Here is a 16,884-nt window from a genome sequence, read left to right as displayed (position 1 = left end):
AAATTATGTATATGTTAAAAGTACCACTCGTGTTAAGCCTGAATCAGGACTTCCTGAACAATATGTGTGTGACAACGGAGGTAATATCGATAACTTTACAGATATCATTTAGGTACAGAAATCTGAAACATTTCTCTTTCAGGCTCTTAAAACCTGCAGAGTGAAAAGTACTTAGAACTGATATAGAAGGTGAAGATTAGGTATACTTTTAGAGAATTAAGCACAACTATTGACATAATACAAGTCATTGTTATTATTTACAATGAGTTTGTATTATCAATCAGAAAATGTGACTATGAATAGACAAAACAAGGAAATACATCAAAAGGAACTAAAATGATTACTAAGGAAAATGTCACAGTGCTCGTGTGATGACATTAATATCCTTTATAGTAGTACCAATGCTAATTTTATTTAATAACATTATTCTAGAGAATGATATACGAAATGATGATTTTCTGAACAGTTTGGTTCCATGACAGTACTTGATTCAAAAGTCACACCAAATACATGCAGAATGGATTACTGGTTTGGATTTATACATGTACACTATTTCCTATTGGTATATAGCTAACATATATTTATGTCTATTTTTTTATTATATTTGTTTTTTTTTTAAAGTTTGTCTTACCCAAAATCATACTTTGGCTTCACTTTATCTTACTTTCTAACAATATCCTTTAATTGTTTCAGATCAAAGGATCTCAGACTGTATATTGTACAATTTTCAGTAAAAAAGAATTGCTGAAATCAAACTGTAACCAAGGAAGGATGAGGAATTTTACAAGTACAAGTAAAGGGAAAGGCAGAGACAAATCACGGAAGTTATTTGCATAAAGTGGCATTAAAGGGCAGCGGTACATGTTATTACTGTAAATGGTATGGAACATTGAAAGACTGGTAAAATTATTCAGAATCACCTAACAATAGAAAAGTTGTTTCAAGGTCAAATAACTTCCATAAAAGCAATGATAGAAAAGGCTTGTTCTTACAGTTTGATGAATAATTCTTTTTTATCAACTTTGACCAAAAATTTCTTGGAACCATGATTTGGTTATAATATCTTTCTGTCTTTAAACCATAGACTTTTTGGATTTGTTACGTAAATGTCAGAACAACAGAAAATAATTATTTGATACAAGAAAATTTGATCTGAAGTCACAAGTATATGTCAAGGGAGGTAATACTGATAACATTAATGATATCATATTTCATTTGTATCTTTTATACTGGAGTATGTATTCTAAATAGTATTTCATTTCTTTTTCAGACTTTAAAATATATATTCTGTGTAATAAAAACTTAGATTAGAACTGTGGTTCGTACAAGTTATAAACCCTGGGAGTAAACCTTAGTTTTTAGCACAAACTGTGGTTTAAAAGTCAAGGTATGTATTTGGAGGATAGGCTTTAGTTTTTAGTGATTGTAGTAAGAATTAGTGCCAAGGTTAACTGTTAAATTAAAACACGTAGTTAGTTAATTTAATGACATCATGATTTTCAAACAGATTTGAAATTACAGCAATAAAGACTTTGGATGTAAACAACATGTTAAGTAAGCTGTAAGGAATGCTTGTAAATACCTGTTTACAAAATGTTGAAGAAAAAATATAATAAATCAGTGATATCATATAAATAACAAGACAGTTAAACCTTTGATGAATAGATTTGCTTTACATAAGGGTTATAAAAAGGTCTAAAATACTGTCACAAGAGATTACAGTTCATTAAGTAGTGATTTTCTCCATTGTTATTTTTGCAGTAGTTTGTCAACTTTATCGGAAGTGTTTTTGTAATCATGTAAACAATTGACCTTCTATGAGAACAGCATTCTGTTCATACTGTTAGCATGTTATTAAAACCACGGCATTTGTAAATTATTGTAAATATGTTTGTGCCAATTAATATAATTGTTATTATGGATTCTGTTTATCTCCCATTCTAAGCCTACACTGTGAGTTTTCCGCTACCAATTAAAAAAAGGTCACCATTTGTTAAATACAGACTTGATCCTTGGGAATTTGTACGGCGACTGACCGCGAGGGTCATCTGTTGCTTTAACCCAATAACCCTAGGATCATGTACCAATTTTCCAATCAGATGAATGCATGTACATGATCACGCATGTATCTTGCATGCACATCAGAGATAAATCGATCTTACCCTCATGACCCATAGAAATCCAATACAATCATTTATAGATTGACCAATCTATTATGACATGTAATTTTACGGACAAAAAATCTTTTATTTTCCTATAAATGTTCTTTCTGTGAAAGACCATATTTACATTGCTGGTTGTTCCAATTTTAAACATGAACATCATACATGTAGTCAGTTCGTACATACATGTAGTCAGTTCATACATATATATACATATATAAGTTATCTAAGGCATTGTTAGAAGAGAGTTGTTCGAACATTTAATGAAAGAAAACCTGTCCAAGATGTCCTTTATTTTGTACCAGACGGGTATTTATTTCTCGTAATTTTGACATTGTCATCTGAGTTAATTGACTAAAGTGAATTCAATATTTTTGTAGGACAGACATTAAATTATGTATATGTTAAAAGTACCACTCGTGTTAAGCCTGAATCAGAACTTCCTGAACAAGATGTGTGACAACGGAGGTAATATCGATAACTTTACAGATATCATTTAGGTACAGAAATCTGAAACATTTCTCTTTCAGACTCTTAAAACCTGCAGTGTGGAAAGTACTTAGAACTGATATAGAAGGTGAAGATTAGGTATACTTTTAGAGAATTAAGCACAACTATTGACATGATACAAGTCATTGTTATTATTTACAATGAGTTTGTATTATCAATCAGAAAATGTGACTATGAATAGACAAAACAAGGAAATACATCAAAAGGAACTAAAATGATTACTAAGGAAAAGGTCACAGTGCTCGTGTGATGGACTTAATATCCTTTATAGTAGTACCAATGCTAATTTTATTTAATAACATTATTCTAGAGAATGATATACGAAATGATGATTTTCTGAACAGTTTGGTTCCATGACAGTACTTGATTCAAAAGTCACACCAAATGCATGTAGAATGGATTACTGGTTTGGATTTATACATGCACACTATTTCCTATTGGTATATAGCTAACAAATATTTGTGTCTATTATTTTTATTATATTTGTTTTTTTTTAGGTTTGTCTCACCCAAAATCATACTTTGTCTTCACTTTACCTTACTTTCTAACAATAGCCTGTAATTTCTTCACATCAAAGGATCTCAGACTTTATATTGTACAATTTTCAGTAAAAAGAATTGCTGAAATCAAACTGTAACCAAGGAAGGATGAGTAATTTTACAAGTACAAGTAAAGGGAAAGGCAGAGACAAATCACGGAAGTTATTTGCATAATGTGGCATTAAAGGGCAGCGGTACATGTTATTACTGTAAATGGTATGGAACATTGAAAGACTGGTAAAATTATTCAGAATCACCTAACAATAGAAAAGTTGTTTCAAGATCAAATAACTTCCGTAAAACTAATCAAGTTTTCGATGTTTGAAAGATGTTTCATTAGCTATGAACTGTAATGTGAATGACAGTTGATGATAACATCATAAACACGCTATATGGAATAAATGTAAATATATCTCAGTTGAAGAAAATACATAAAGTTATATTGGATAAGATGTCAACAGTTATAAATACTTGACTGTCAAAAGCAATGATAGAAAAGGCTTGTTCTTACAGTTTGATGAATAATTCTTTTTTGTCAACTTTGACCAAAGTTTTCTTGGAACCATGATTTGGTTATAATATCTTTCTATCTTTACACCATGAGTTTTTTGGTTCTGTTAAGTAAATATCAGAACAACAGAAAATAATTATTTGATATAAGAAAATTTGATCTGAAGTCACAAGTATATGTCAAGGGAGGTAATACTGATAACATTAATGATATCATATTTCATTTGTATCTTTTATACTGGAGTATGTATTCTAAGTAGTATTTCATTTCTTTTTCAGACTTTATAATACATATTATGTGTAATAAAAACTTAGATTAGAACTGTGGTTCGTACAAGTTATGAATCCTGGGAGTAAACCTTAGTTTTTAGCACAAACTGTGGTTTAAAAGTCAAGGTATGTATTTGGAGGATAGGCTTTAGTTTTTAGTGATTGTAGTAAGAATTAGTTCCAAGGTTAAATGTTAAATTAAAACATGTAGTTAGTTAATTTAATGACATCATGATTTTCAAACAGATTTGAAATTACAACAATAAAGACTTTGGATGTAAACAACGTGTTAAGTAAGCTGTAAGGAATGCTTGTAAATACCTGTATACAAAATGTTGAAGACAAAATATCATAAAGCAGTGATATCATATAAATAACAAGACAGTTAAACCTTTGATGAATAGATTTGCTTTACATAAGGGTTATAAAAAGGTCTAAAATACTGTCACAAGAGATTACAGTTCATTAAGTAGTGATTTTCTCCATTGTTATTTTTGCAGTAGTTTGTCAACTTTATCGGAAGTGTTTTGTAATCATGTAAACAATTGACCTTCTATGAGAACAGCATTCTGTTCATACTGTTAGCATGTTATTAAAACCACGGCATTTGTAAATTATTGTAAATATGTTTGTGCCAAATAATATAATTGTTATTATGGATTCTGTTTATCTCCCATTCTAAGCCTACACTGTGAGTTTTCCGCTACCAATTAAAAAAAGGTCACCATTTGTTAAATACAGACTTGATCCTTGAGAATTTGTACGGCGACTGACCACGAGGGTCATCTGTTGCTTTAACCCAATAACCCTAGGATCATGTACCAATTTACCAATCAGATGAATGCATGTACATGATCACGCATGTATCTTGCATGCACATCAGAGATAAATCGATCTTACCCTCATGACCCATAGAAATCCAATACAATCATTTATAGATTGACCAATCTATTATGACATGTAATTTTACGGACAAAAAAATATTTTATTTTCCTATAAATGTTCTTTCCGTGAGAGACCATATTTATATTGCTGGTTGTTCCAAATTTAAACATGAATATCATACATGTAGTCAATTCGTACATACATGTAGTCAGTTCATACATATATATACATATAAAAGTTATCTAAGACATTGTTAGAAGAGATTTGTTCTAACATTTAACGAAAGAAAATCTGTACAAGATGTCCTTTATTTTGTACCAGACGGGTATTGATTTCTCGTAATTTTGACATTGTCATCTGAGTTAATTGACTAAAGTGAATTCAATATTTTTGTAGGACAGACATTAAATTATGTATATGTTAAAAGTACCACTCGTGTTAAGCCTGAATCAGGACTTCCTGAACAATATGTGTGTGACAACGGAGGTAATATCGATAACTTTACAGATATCATTTAGGTACAGAAATCTGAAACATTTCTCTTTCAGGCTCTTAAAACCTGCAGAGTGAAAAGTACTTAGAACTGATATAGAAGGTGAAGATTAGGTATACTTTTAGAGAATTAAGCACAACTATTGACATAATACAAGTCATTGTTATTATTTACAATGAGTTTGTATTATCAATCAGAAAATGTGACTATGAATAGACAAAACAAGGAAATACATCAAAAGGAACTAAAATGATTACTAAGGAAAATGTCACAGTGCTCGTGTGATGACATTAATATCCTTTATAGTAGTACCAATGCTAATTTTATTTAATAACATTATTCTAGAGAATGATATACGAAATGATGATTTTCTGAACAGTTTGGTTCCATGACAGTACTTGATTCAAAAGTCACACCAAATACATGCAGAATGGATTACTGGTTTGGATTTATACATGTACACTATTTCCTATTGGTATATAGCTAACATATATTTATGTCTATTTTTTTATTATATTTGTTTTTTTTTTAAAGTTTGTCTTACCCAAAATCATACTTTGGCTTCACTTTATCTTACTTTCTAACAATATCCTTTAATTGTTTCAGATCAAAGGATCTCAGACTGTATATTGTACAATTTTCAGTAAAAAAGAATTGCTGAAATCAAACTGTAACCAAGGAAGGATGAGGAATTTTACAAGTACAAGTAAAGGGAAAGGCAGAGACAAATCACGGAAGTTATTTGCATAAAGTGGCATTAAAGGGCAGCGGTACATGTTATTACTGTAAATGGTATGGAACATTGAAAGACTGGTAAAATTATTCAGAATCACCTAACAATAGAAAAGTTGTTTCAAGGTCAAATAACTTCCATAAAAGCAATGATAGAAAAGGCTTGTTCTTACAGTTTGATGAATAATTCTTTTTTATCAACTTTGACCAAAAATTTCTTGGAACCATGATTTGGTTATAATATCTTTCTGTCTTTAAACCATAGACTTTTTTGGATTTGTTACGTAAATGTCAGAACAACAGAAAATAATTATTTGATACAAGAAAATTTGATCTGAAGTCACAAGTATATGTCAAGGGAGGTAATACTGATAACATTAATGATATCATATTTCATTTGTATCTTTTATACTGGAGTATGTATTCTAAATAGTATTTCATTTCTTTTTCAGACTTTAAAATATATATTCTGTGTAATAAAAACTTAGATTAGAACTGTGGTTCGTACAAGTTATAAACCCTGGGAGTAAACCTTAGTTTTTAGCACAAACTGTGGTTTAAAAGTCAAGGTATGTATTTGGAGGATAGGCTTTAGTTTTTAGTGATTGTAGTAAGAATTAGTGCCAAGGTTAACTGTTAAATTAAAACACGTAGTTAGTTAATTTAATGACATCTGATTTTCAAACAGATTTGAAATTACAGCAATAAAGACTTTGGATGTAAACAACATGTTAAGTAAGCTGTAAGGAATGCTTGTAAATACCTGTTTACAAAATGTTGAAGAAAAAATATAATAAATCAGTGATATCATATAAATACCAAGACAGTTAAACCTTTGATGAATAGATTTGCTTTACATAAGGGTTATAAAAAGGTCTAAAATACTGTCACAAGAGATTACAGTTCATTAAGTAGTGATTTTCTCCATTGTTATTTTTGCAGTAGTTTGTCAACTTTATCGGAAGTGTTTTGTAATCATGTAAACAATTGACCTTCTATGAGAACAGCATTCTGTTCATACTGTTAGCATGTTATTAAAACCACGGCATTTGTAAATTATTGTAAATATGTTTGTGCCAATTAATATAATTGTTATTATGGATTCTGTTTATCTCCCATTCTAAGCCTACACTGTGAGTTTTCCGCTACCAATTAAAAAAAGGTCACCATTTGTTAAATACAGACTTGATCCTTGGGAATTTGTACGGCGACTGACCGCGAGGGTCATCTGTTGCTTTAACCCAATAACCCTAGGATCATGTACCAATTTTCCAATCAGATGAATGCATGTACATGATCACGCATGTATCTTGCATGCACATCAGAGATAAATCGATCTTACCCTCATGACCCATAGAAATCCAATACAATCATTTATAGATTGACCAATCTATTATGACATGTAATTTTACGGACAAAAAATCTTTTATTTTCCTATAAATGTTCTTTCTGTGAAAGACCATATTTACATTGCTGGTTGTTCCAATTTTAAACATGAACATCATACATGTAGTCAGTTCGTACATACATGTAGTCAGTTCATACATATATATACATATATAAGTTATCTAAGGCATTGTTAGAAGAGAGTTGTTCGAACATTTAATGAAAGAAAACCTGTCCAAGATGTCCTTTATTTTGTACCAGACGGGTATTTATTTCTCGTAATTTTGACATTGTCATCTGAGTTAATTGACTAAAGTGAATTCAATATTTTTGTAGGACAGACATTAAATTATGTATATGTTAAAAGTACCACTCGTGTTAAGCCTGAATCAGAACTTCCTGAACAAGATGTGTGACAACGGAGGTAATATCGATAACTTTACAGATATCATTTAGGTACAGAAATCTGAAACATTTCTCTTTCAGACTCTTAAAACCTGCAGTGTGGAAAGTACTTAGAACTGATATAGAAGGTGAAGATTAGGTATACTTTTAGAGAATTAAGCACAACTATTGACATGATACAAGTCATTGTTATTATTTACAATGAGTTTGTATTATCAATCAGAAAATGTGACTATGAATAGACAAAACAAGGAAATACATCAAAAGGAACTAAAATGATTACTAAGGAAAAGGTCACAGTGCTCGTGTGATGGACTTAATATCCTTTATAGTAGTACCAATGCTAATTTTATTTAATAACATTATTCTAGAGAATGATATACGAAATGATGATTTTCTGAACAGTTTGGTTCCATGACAGTACTTGATTCAAAAGTCACACCAAATGCATGTAGAATGGATTACTGGTTTGGATTTATACATGCACACTATTTCCTATTGGTATATAGCTAACAAATATTTGTGTCTATTATTTTTATTATATTTGTTTTTTTTTTAGGTTTGTCTCACCCAAAATCATACTTTGTCTTCACTTTACCTTACTTTCTAACAATAGCCTGTAATTTCTTCACATCAAAGGATCTCAGACTTTATATTGTACAATTTTCAGTAAAAAGAATTGCTGAAATCAAACTGTAACCAAGGAAGGATGAGTAATTTTACAAGTACAAGTAAAGGGAAAGGCAGAGACAAATCACGGAAGTTATTTGCATAATGTGGCATTAAAGGGCAGCGGTACATGTTATTACTGTAAATGGTATGGAACATTGAAAGACTGGTAAAATTATTCAGAATCACCTAACAATAGAAAAGTTGTTTCAAGATCAAATAACTTCCGTAAAACTAATCAAGTTTTCGATGTTTGAAAGATGTTTCATTAGCTATGAACTGTAATGTGAATGACAGTTGATGATAACATCATAAACACGCTATATGGAATAAATGTAAACATATCTAAGTTGAAGAAAATACATAAAGTTATATTGGATAAGATGTCAACAGTTATAAATACTTGAATGTCAAAAGCAATGATAGAAAAGGCTTGTTCTTACAGTTTGATGAATAATTCTTTTTTGTCAACTTTGACCAAAGTTTTCTTGGAACCATGATTTGGTTATACTATCTTTCTGTCTTTACACCATAGTCTTTTTGGATTTATTAAGTAAATGTCAGAACAACAGAAAATAATTATTTGATATAAGAAAATTTGATCTGAAGTCACAAGTATATGTCAAGGGAGGTAATACTGATAACATGAATGATATCATATTTCATTTGTATCTTTTATACCGGAGTATGTATTCTAAATAGTATTTCATTTCTTTTTCAGACTTTAAAATATATATTCTGTGTAATAAAAACTTAGATTAGAAATGTGGTTCGTACAAGTTATGAATCCTGGGAGTAAACCTTAGTTTTTAGCACAAACTGTGGTTTAAAAGTCAAGGTATGTATTTGGAGGATAGGCTTTAGTTTTTATTGATTGTAGTAAGAATTAGTTCCAAGGTTAAATGTTAAATTAAAACATGTGGTTAGTTAATTTAATGACATCATGATTTTCAAACAGATTTGAAATTACAGCAATAAAGACTTTGGATGTAAACAACGTGTTAAGTAAGCTGTAAGGAATGCTTGTAAATACCTGTATACAAAATGTTGAAGAAAAAATATCATAAAGCAGTGATATCATATAAATAACCAGACAGTTAAACCTTTGATGAATAGATTTGCTTTACATAAGGGTTATAAAAAGGTCTAAAATACTGTCACAAGAGATTACAGTTCATTAAGTAGTGATTGTCTCAATTGATATTTATGCAGTAGTTTGTCAACTTCATCGGAAGTGTTTTGTAATCATATAAAAAAATGAACTTCTTTGAGAACAGCATTCTGTTCATACTGTTAGCATGTTATTAAAACCACGGCATTTGTAAATTATTGTAAATATGTTTGTGCCAATTAATATTATTGTTATTATGGATTCTGTTTATATCCCATTCTAAGCCTACACTGTGAGTTTTCCGCTACCAGTTAAAAAGTGCCACCATTTGTTAAATACAGACTTGATCCTTGGGAATTTGTACGGCTACTGACCGCGAGGGTCAACTGTTGCTTTAACCAATACCCCAGGATCATGTACCAATTTACCAATCAGATGAATGCATGTACATGATCACGCATGTATCATGCATGCACATCAGAGATAAATCGATCTTACAATCATGACCCATAGAAATCCAATACAATCATTTATAGATTGACCAATCTATTATGACATGTAAACAACTGTGCAACATTTCAAAAGAATTCATTAAGATACTCACTCAATTTTTCACCCGGATACAAGCGACAAAATGGGGGGATGGCAAAGAGAGAAAAATTGCATTACTTGAAAAGTGTACTTTGGATTAATCTGAAAATTCAACTTATGCATAGACAGACACGCAACCGCAAATTTTATTCTGAGGGTATCAAATAATACCTTGCCATTACTTGTGGTGATGTATACAAAATATGTACCTGTTTTTGCTCATTTTTTTCATAATTTTAACTTTAAAGTTTGTGCGAAAAAAAGCATTTTAAGAACAACTCGGCTTGTGTAGAGTAATGAAATCAAGTGAGGATCTAAAGCTTTCTGGACATCTTAAAGCATGCATTTTACATGCATTTTTTCAAGTATTGCACATATTTACATGTGAGCTCTTTATTACCCACAATCAACATCATTTAGTTTCACCTATTATTTTAAAATTTTACTAAATAAGACTGTGTTTACCTTTGTGCACCTCAATGACATCGATCTGTAAAGTGTAATATATTCCTGGGTTTATGACAAAGTCCAATAATTCAGACAAAATTCTCAATTAGTAACAGACCTAATTGTCCAAGGTCAAGAAACAAAGCAGAAAATAGCAAAATCAGAAGTAAATATACAGTAAAAAACGAATCATAACGTTAAAAATTGCATTGGAAAATCAGAATTCCGATATAAAGTTAATTCAGGTCTGTCTATAAGTAGATTGGTGCATAGTATAAGAATAAAATATTTCCCAGAGCACAGCTAGCATTATAATTTAGAAATGTTTTCATGTTGCATTCCTAGTTTGCAGGAAAGCATCAGTTACAGTATGGGATAAAGGTTAACTCAGTTACGGGTTAAAGGCAAATTAAGGCAAATCATTGACGACTGTCACATTCATACTCATAGTATTATTGTGAGTAAATGAACACTAGTCACTTTTTTTCACAATTCTTGAAGGAGTGAGACATTGTTTGTTTGTTGGGGTTTAACGTCCGAGCAGCAATATTTCAGCTATATTCAGACGATGAACATGAAATTGATGATAAAATGAACATGAACTGATGATGATGAAATGAAAAAAGGATGGGACACAAGGACAATGGGGTCGACAAATTTTGATTGCCACTGAAAATAGGGAGAGGTGGGTAGGTTCGGGCAGTTAAGCCTCCTGTGGTGGAGCCCTATGGTTCCTACCCGGGGAGAATACCACAGTAGGTTTCTTTAACGTGCGAGGAACGTGGCATCTTTTTCCAACACGGTGCACCACTATGGTTTGCGGTCAGGTTATCCGTATTAAAGCCTGACAACCCCAGAATGTAACACGCCAGGGGTACCCCATTCCACCACCTGGGGCACACATCCCAGTTGCTCTGTGAACAGGGTCTAGGGTTCGGAGCACTATTTAGTCGCCTTTTACGACGAGCTTAGCGCTGCTGCAGGCCTATTCGTTTAACACCGGGACCTGCACGGGGAAGGAGACAGGGGGTGCTTTTTGTCAGTCTTGTTGTATTTGTCTTTGTTAACGATCTATTGTATGATACTGAATGTTCTAATTCTTATACCGGTGTCATATGATATTTTGACCCCCGCGAAATATTGACCCCGGGGTTAATATATCATATGATATCTTAACTGCGGGATCAATATATCGTATGCATTATTGATCCCCAGGATAATTTTGACCCCCCTGTAGGGGTAAATTTATCACAGACCAGCAGTTAGTACAGCACAACAGGAGGTTAAAATATGACAGGGGGGTTAATTTATTGCAACAGGGGGGAGAGGTAAAGTATCGCAGCAGGGGGTAAATTTTACGCAGGAGGGGGTTTAAATGTCATAAAAGTAAGGGTAATTTATCGAAGCAAGGAGGTTAAATATCGCAGCATGGGGCTAAATTATCAGAACAGGGGGGTTAATTTATCGCAGTAGCGGATTAAAATGTCATTACAAAGGGGAGGGGGATGGTCATTTATCGCAGGAGAGGTTAAAATATAGCAAAAGGGGGTTAAAATATCATAACAGGGGGTTAATTTAACGCAGCAGGGGGTTAATTCATCGTAGCATGAGGGTTAAAATATCGCAGTGGGGGCGCTAAAATATCATAGCAGGGGATTAATTTATCGCAGCAGGGGGTTAATTTATCGCGGCAGGGAGGTTAAAATATATGACTGTTTTGTTTTGTTTTTTTTTAAAGACCTTCATTTTCTGTTGATATAACTGACTCAATATTATGATACACCAATATTACAATGCATTTTCTGTTTTTCTTAGATGTTACAGATTATTTCAAATGCAAATACATAGCTTTGCTAAGTGCAGCATGATAGAACTGCAACATGTTGCACTTAGGGCTAGTGTGGGCACAAAATTTGTTTTTAACAAGCTTCAACATGTAGGAACTGATTTAAAAAAAGATTAAGACAACATATTTGAAGTTTTTACACACTGTTCCTAAATAGATGGTAGAGGGCAAGATATTTTTGGTAGGTCCTTGCCCCACCAATTTTGGAAATAAAGGGCTAAAAAGGAAGAAAATTGTGTTATCATTAGAATTGATAGGAAAGTTTATTGTTGATTGATTTTTATGATTCAAATGTCAGTCAGTTACTTTTGAAATTCTGTTAAATTTTTTTTTTACAGGATAGGCTTATCATTAACCGATTCGGAATCAAAGGGATACAAAATAGGGCCACACACCCCCAAAAAATCAACTGTTTTAGATTACCTCGCCAAAGGCCAAGTAAGCTATTGCCATCACTTGGGGTCCGTTGTCGTCGTTCATCGTCGACGTTAACAATTATACAAAACTATTCTCCTCTGAAAACTACTTGTCTAATTAAAACCAAACTTGGTATGAATGTTCCTTGGGGATATCTTGCATAGAACTAATGAGTGGATTTTTTATTTGTTGAAAAAAAAAACATGACAGTCGTTACAAAAATAAAACATAAGAGTCAGACAGTAGTTTTTAGCATATATCTCCAAAACCATTAGGTTTAGATAAATTCGGACTTGGGTAAGAGTGTTCAGCATGATGAGATCTATCTATGGTCAAATTTTTGTTGTAATCCTTTAGGCCTTGTTAGATTTATTGCCCTTGTGCAACGAATTTTGCATTTTTAAATGTTATTTCTTTCAAAAATCTTTTTCTTTGACACTACTTGACAATTGAAACCAAACCTTGTATGAATGTTCCTTGGGGTATCTTGCATAGAACTGATGTTGGGATTTTTGATTCGTCGAGAAACATGGCGCCGTTACTAAAAATAGAATATAGGAGGCAGACAGTAGTTCTTCGTGTATATCTCCAAAACCGTCAGGTTTAGTCAAATTCTTTCAAAAGCTGAAATGAACCTTATTATTAGGACTACAAGTCTTCAAGGATAAAGTTGTAAGACGATTCCTTGTAAGAGTTATTGCCCTTAAAAGGAGAAAATGACTTTTTAAAACTGTTTTCGTTCAATATCGTGAAAACTGTGAGAGATTAAAAAGAAATTCTATTGTTGAAATGATCCTGATAATAAGTCCTACCAACGACTTCTTGAGTCAAAATGGTTGGACAATTTCCTGTTAAATGTATTGCCTTTGAAAGTCAAAACTCAACAAGGTGAGCGATTAAGGCTCCTGGGAGCCTCATGTATATTTTAAAATATATTTTTCTTTCATTCTTTATGAAAATCCCTGGCTGTGTTCAGATATATCAGGCCATTTTCAAATTATAGAGGGTCAATGTGCCACACCAAAAAAAAAGTTTTTAAATTTTTAATAATTGACTTTAATTGGATTCCAGGTGAAAAGTTCCGCCTGGGTTTTTTAATTTTGGATATATCTCTTAGTTTTTTGAACTATAAGGGCTGCTCCCCGACCCAAAGAAATCAACTGTTTTACTTTGTTCAGATTTTGATTGTTCTTTCATTTTCAATCAGATTTCAGATATCTCTTAAATTGTTCAAATAAGGGCCAAAGGGGACCATGCCACAAAAAGACAATCATTTAAAAAATGTTGGTCAAATTTAAAAGAAAATTTAATATTATTTTCCTCTTAAAAATTCAGATATGGAGATATTACTTAAATTTCTATGAATTTTAAGGGGTCAAGGGATCATGCCCCATAAGATTTTTGCAAATAACTAAAACAATAGCTGGGTTAAGCTCAAGTCTGGCAGGGAGTAAAATATTTCTGCATGATGGGATGGACCTTTGCCGAATAAGTAGTGCACAAATGGTCCCCAAGATAATTCCAATAACTTGACAGTAAACAGTTTCGCCATAGCGTATGAAAACAATGTCTTACAGGAATGCGAGTGCTGTAAGCATTTCAAAAGTAGTACTTTTCATGCATTTCGTTAATAAACAAGATCTAAAAGTATTGGAACAAATACATTTATGATATTATTTGGAAGTGCAGTGTCTAAAGTTGAAAAATCAAAACTTTGAAAAATTGTTTACGACACAAACGACGATGGACACCAAGTGATAGCAATAGCTATTAAGGTCTTTTAGGACAGGTTAGCTAAATATGTCCACTTCTCAGTAAAGGGTCTAAGATTTTTTTTTCAACTTTCTATACATGTTTTATTTCTAACATCTATTTGCATTCTGTGGTGAGATAGTTAACTTGGGTATAAGTGAATAGTTGTACAAAAAGATTTATACCATAAAATGATGGCTATGGGTGAAGCTAGGGTCATGACTTGAACCATTTGAAAAAAGAAAACAAAAATGGGCATGCAGAGAGCATTTTCCTGGTGTTTCAAATGTCTTGCATAAAAATTAATAGATCTATATCAGACTTTTTGTATCGCGCTGGAACTCTAACAAATAGGCTTTTGGAACAGGGTTATGTTGCTACAAGATTGACGTCATTACTACAGAAGTTTTATGGTCGTCATCATGAACTTGTGGAACGTTATGGTGTATCCATCAGCACCATGAAAACTGATTTATTCAACGTGTCATAGTTTTCCTTTCCTAGTTTTTCTACCCCGGACTTTTTATGAGGAACTTGGTGGGTGTTTCTAGAAAAGCAGAGGACGCTTACACTACTGGCACACCTGGTCCATGCTTCTAGTTTTTTGTCGAGTTACTCATTTGCCTTTGTTACTTTGTATGCGTGATTTTAGTTACTTCATGTTTTCTGTTGTGTATGTCTGTTTTTCATGTCTTGTCGTTGCCCCTGGATTACATTATTTTGATTACCGCTATAACCTTGGTTCTCTTAATTATTCTGTGCATAAGACCTTTAAACCGAAAGAGTATGTTCCATTATTTATGGCCACAGAAAAGAGTCTTATCCAATAAATATTTGAAGCACCAGACATGTATATATATCACCCTCCGTTTGAAAACAAAACAATAAAAAACTAAGTGTAAAAAAAATTGACATGCCAAACTTTATTTCTGTATCCACCTGATATGAACTCTTTCGTTTTCAGTGCATTATTTTCTCAAAATCTGATAATAAATTTAGTTAAAACCATCTAAAAAAGTGAGACGAGACGACCCTATGTCTGGCTTTCTTAAGTAACCATTATGTTCATTTTGTAACATACCATTAAACCGGATCAGTTTAGCAAATTCATTTTTCATTGAACTCTGGCAATACTTCTTTTTCTGTTGATGCTTAATAAAAATAATGAAACTCCGTTTTAAACCAAATTGGTAATTATGACAGACATCATGAGCTCTTGAAATGTTAAAATCTGGTGTGTTTCATTATATTGTGTTATTTATAACTACACTGTTTTACTTGTTTCATGCCTTACAGGTAGTAAAGTATGGACCATTATGGCATTTTCTATTGTATAATCCTAGTAAAAAGTTTGATCCCCTTGATTTCTTGAAAACACAATCAAACAACTTAATCTCATATAGCCCAATTATTGCACCTAGCAAGGAACTGTATGCTTTCAGGTGCAGTAGATGACGTACCATAAAGAATAATATATAGGACTTGAAAACGTACACATGTCCCAGCTTTCGCTGAAATAGACGATGTAGAGGATGGTGTTGCTGATGACCCTGCTACCTAAAGCCCAAACAATATAGATGACTTTGCCACCTCCAATACCACAGACAGTGCAGAGGCAGACCCTGTAAAGGAGGTTGTATTTATTTTAAGAAAGCAAATGAACTTAAACTTGCCATGTATCTTAATATTCAATAGCTACAAATCAGTACATTTTGTGAATATTCAGAAAAAAAAATGAATGGACAAAGGGAATATGTGAAAACAACAAATTTATATCGTATGATCTATAGGTCTTCTATCAATATTGATACTAAAAGTTTAGAAATATCAGCATATATTATCTTACAAACCTCTCTTCTAATCTCCTAAGTCTAAATGCCACATGTACCTCTGGATTATCAAATGACATATTTCTCAATATTAGTGAATGAATGGTATAAATTGTGTATAAGTCTGCAAATTTAGGTATAAGGGGAAGCAAGTATGAACTTTATCATTGTATTAAAATGCATTTGATAGAAATTTTACCCAGAAAATAATTTAAATCTATCCTTCCTTGATGAACTTTGCATTTTTCATTTTCTACTAGAGTATATTTGTATGTATTCTGAATAATTTGGAAAACTACTTAACCTCAATATATTTTTTATTATTTTATG

General features: G+C 32.1%; 1 long non-coding RNA gene across 3 annotated transcripts in view; it reads left to right on the top strand.

The window, feature by feature from the left end:
* LOC148603973 (uncharacterized) overlaps window positions 1-16,884 on the top strand; it is a 137,520-nt gene that overhangs the window by 9,425 nt on the left and 111,211 nt on the right. Inside the window, exons 9-19 of one of the 3 annotated variants that reach the window (XR_015916935.1) lie at window positions 143-200; window positions 694-879; window positions 1,271-1,387; window positions 2,543-3,427; window positions 4,001-4,117; window positions 5,425-5,482; window positions 5,976-6,161; window positions 6,554-6,670; window positions 7,824-8,709; window positions 9,283-9,399; window positions 16,168-16,879. This is a non-coding gene — a long non-coding RNA (uncharacterized LOC148603973). Of the gene's footprint in view, window positions 1-142; window positions 201-693; window positions 880-1,270; window positions 1,388-2,542; window positions 3,428-4,000; window positions 4,118-5,424; window positions 5,483-5,975; window positions 6,162-6,553; window positions 6,671-7,823; window positions 8,710-9,282; window positions 16,880-16,884 lie in introns of those variants that run through there. The other 2 variants (XR_015916933.1, XR_015916934.1) reach the window with 2 other exon arrangements.

The sequence above is a fragment of the Perna viridis genome, chromosome 11 (genome assembly GCF_037379345.1).
Source record: "Perna viridis isolate PV_CMFRI_1.1 ecotype Kerala chromosome 11, ASM3737934v1, whole genome shotgun sequence".
In the NCBI taxonomy this organism is placed as follows: Eukaryota; Metazoa; Mollusca; class Bivalvia; order Mytilida; family Mytilidae; genus Perna; species Perna viridis.
Note: the sequence above shows the minus strand (reverse complement) of the source record. Positions and strands in the feature narration are given on the sequence as shown.